At 34.7% G+C, this 3,625-nt stretch overlaps 1 non-coding gene across 1 annotated transcript; it reads left to right on the top strand.

The window, feature by feature from the left end:
- Positions 1–819: 819 nt before the first annotated feature.
- LOC138811976 (U6 spliceosomal RNA) lies at positions 820–926 on the top strand. The gene has a single exon (XR_011367531.1). It is a non-coding gene; the product is annotated as a U6 spliceosomal RNA (small nuclear RNA).
- The last annotated feature ends 2,699 nt before the right edge of the window (positions 927–3,625 follow it).

Below are 3,625 nucleotides of genomic sequence, written 5' to 3'. Positions count from 1 at the left end.
TGATGTTCAACAAGAGTTTTATAGGCTACATGTAGTCTTTAAAGTTACCCACTAAGATTGCATTTTATGACTCATCTCATCATTTCTATATGGCTTATATCATCATTTGTTCCTCACTAACATATAAAGTAAGGAAACCCTAAAGTTTTAAGAGAAACTGTGCAGTTAACAAAGTCTTAACTCTTCACTCTGCTTCTTTACACTAAGACTTTGCAACATCTCATTAGTAATGTTTCTATAAACTCTGAAGTGTACATTTTAGTAGCATATGTTTGCTACCATAAATCTTAAATATTTATAGAAAAGTTGTATAACCTGACAAACAGTCCTAATTTTGGCCTATATAAACAAATTCCCAAAATTAAATATATTTAAAACTTTTAACAAACCTTAACACTTGCCACAGTGTTCATTATGACAGGTGCCTTGTACAGAATAATTGAATTCGTCCTCCTACACATCTCTTTTTTTATTTTTATTTTTTGCGAACATACTGTACAGAGGGGTTACAATTACACGGGCAAGATAATGAGTACATTTCTTATCAAGCATTGCAGCCTCCTCCTTTGTTTACCCTTCACATCCCTTCCCAGCCTTCCCCTGTCCCCCCATCCAATACCCCCCCATCCTACACATCTCTTGAACAACAATATCTGGGATTATTTTGTTTTTGAAATGTTAATCTTGTCTATTCTTAAATGTGTGCTTATATAAGAAGTACATGGTTCTAAAATTTCATGAGAAATCTTCAAAACTTACTTTTCTTTGAATTGTCTAGTTTAAGAAAATCAATTACACTTTATATATAAAAAATTCTCTGTGCTCAATTCAGCAGCACATTCACTAAAATTGGAACAATACAGAGAAGATTAACATGGCCCCTGTGCAAGGTTGACACGCAAATTCTTGAATCATTCCATATTTTTACAAGTAAAGATGCTGGAGAGGATGTGGCCACAAGGGAACCTTACTTGATTCTTGGTGGGAGTGTTAACTTGTTCAACCACTTTGGAAAGCAGTATGGAGGCTGGTCAAAAGACTCCATATAAAGCTCCTTTATGACCCAGCAATCACAATTCTAGGGATTTACCCAAATGATCACAAAGAAGACCATACTAAAACTACCAGCACAACGATGCTAACTGCAGCATTATTTACAATAGCTAAGATATGGAGCTCACCTCTATGGCACACAGAAGATGAATGCACCATGAAAATGTGGTGTATATACACAATTAAATTTTATGCCTCCATCAGAAAGAATGACATCACCCAATTTGTTAAGGATTGGAAAGACTTGGGAAAAAAATTTAATAAGTGAAGTAAGCCAAGTCAAAAGAAACATAGGTCCCATGGTTTCCCTTATTTTCAACAGCTAATATATGTCTGGGATAAGCAGAATAGATCATAAGCTATGTGCATATCAGATAAAATGATATTACAGGAAATGAACCAGACGTGTTTTTTGTTGTTTCTTGCTATTGTTTTTAAGATACTTATAATTCGTGATGTGATTTTTTTTATTCCTTTATATGTTCCTCCCCTACGCTCTAACCTCTGTTTTCACTGTATTTGAAGTTGGTGCGCCTACATCCTGTGTTTACATTTCTCAAATTTGGGGAGGGGAAAGGGAAATACAAAATTCTTAAATAGGGATAAATGTTGATATGCACAAAACACTATGGTGAAAAATGAACTTTACAATTTAGGCAGGGGAAGGGGGAGGGGAGTGTATTTGTGGAGGTGGGAGGGAAGGGATGGTGGAAGAAAAAGAAAGGAAGAGGTAACAATTTGTTAGGAAATGTACTCATTATTTGCTCATATAAATATGACACCTCTGTACAGTTATTTTTACAGGTGGACCTATTGCAACATTGAGAAAAACAAGTCCTTATGTTGAAAACGAAGTTTACAACTTTGGTGGGGGGGAGTGGGGAGGCTTGGGTGGGAGGCTGGAGAAGGAAGGGAATGGATGGGAAAGGGAAACAAAGGAGGAGGCTACAATGCTTGATAAGAAATGTTATCGTGCCCATGTAATTGTAACGCCTCTGTACAGTATTTTCACAGTAAAAAATAAACAACGTATAAAAATATTCTGATATAGAAGAGTTTATTTCCTTTATTTTACTCAGATAATATCGTTAACAAAGAAATTAATGCAGAACATTGATATGCTGATATGAAGGTATTTTGAATAAATGTATGTGTGCATACACACATGCATGCACACATGCAAACATGCACATTCTTGTTTATTGGCATGCTCAGAGTTTGAAATCAGGGCTTCAACGTCTTGCTAGGCCTTTCCTCTCTAGATTGATGAGCTAATATATGAGCTACATCTCCATTCCTGGCTCTTTGCTAGTTCATTATAATTTCTGAAAAATAATCTCATGAATTTATTCCACCCTGAGAGTCTTCCAACAGTTATCCATAGATCTCAGGCTTCTGATTAGATATTCCGAGTAGATAGGATTAGAGGTATGAGCAGCCAGGAAAAGGCTTTCAGAATAATTTTAAAAGTAGAAGAAATTTTACTTGATGGGGGCCTGTTTTATCATCTCCTACTGTTAAAGCATTTTGGAGTGATTATATGTGAATTTATTTTGTTTTCGGATTCTTAAAAGATAGTAAGTGTTGGGATTTAAAAGTTTCAGTATTTTTTAAAAAAGGATACTGGAGCTGTGGGCCAAAAGAAATTTGACTCTCTTTGGACTTCAATTTATAAACTCAGCTCTGTGCATGATAACCCAATGTCACCAACACAGTCTGTGTTGGTGTTGAAGACAAAATGTGACAGAAAACAATCACTATAGGCAATATTTGGTATGCTATTATTTCTTGGACAATATGAATATTGAATTGAGAGTGTAAGAGAATGGAGAGATTTTACCTATATTTTTTGTAATGTTAAAAGGCTTTTGGAGACTGTGACTCATTTCCTTCCTCACTGTGTGTCTTTGGGCCATGCAATTCGTGACTTTAATTAAAATTTTTCCCAACACTAAAATGATAATAACATTAGCATTATAGCAAATATTATCTTAAGAATTGAGAGAAATAAAACTTGCAAAATACTTAACATAAACTTTTATGAACGAGCTTTGAGTTTAGCCAAAAATTTTTAATACTAACTAGAATGCAATAATATTACAGAAAACATTACAGGTAGTGAGCAACCAGAAGGAATGTGATCTATTGAACATGCTCTGCTTCCAAGGAAGCCAGGTGTACAACTACTCATGCTTTAAATCAAACTGGTTATCTTAGGACTTGGTAGTGTAAAAATATCAAGGACAGAATAATGAAGGAATGTTGTAGACTGAGGTAATGTCCATATGATAATGTGCAAAACTGATAAAAGATAAAAGTACCTGAGCAGTATATTATGTTTTATATCATTTAAGTTGCAATGCAAAGATAGGGAATACCTAGAACAATGAATTCTTTTTGATATCCTATCATAGGTCCTTAGCAGGATGAACTCTTTCTTCATTCTTTTTTTTTTAATTTTATTTTATGTTATTTGAGAACATACTGTACAGAGGGGCTACAATTACATGGGCAGGATAATGCATACATTTCTTACCAAGCATTGCAGCCTCCTCCTTTGTTTACCCTTCAC

The sequence above is a fragment of the Dipodomys merriami genome, unplaced genomic scaffold (assembly GCF_024711535.1).
Source record: "Dipodomys merriami isolate MVZ:Mamm:240054 unplaced genomic scaffold, mDipMer1.0.p SCAF_553, whole genome shotgun sequence".
Lineage (NCBI taxonomy): Eukaryota > Metazoa > Chordata > Mammalia > Rodentia > Heteromyidae > Dipodomys > Dipodomys merriami.
Note: the sequence above shows the minus strand (reverse complement) of the source record. Positions and strands in the feature narration are given on the sequence as shown.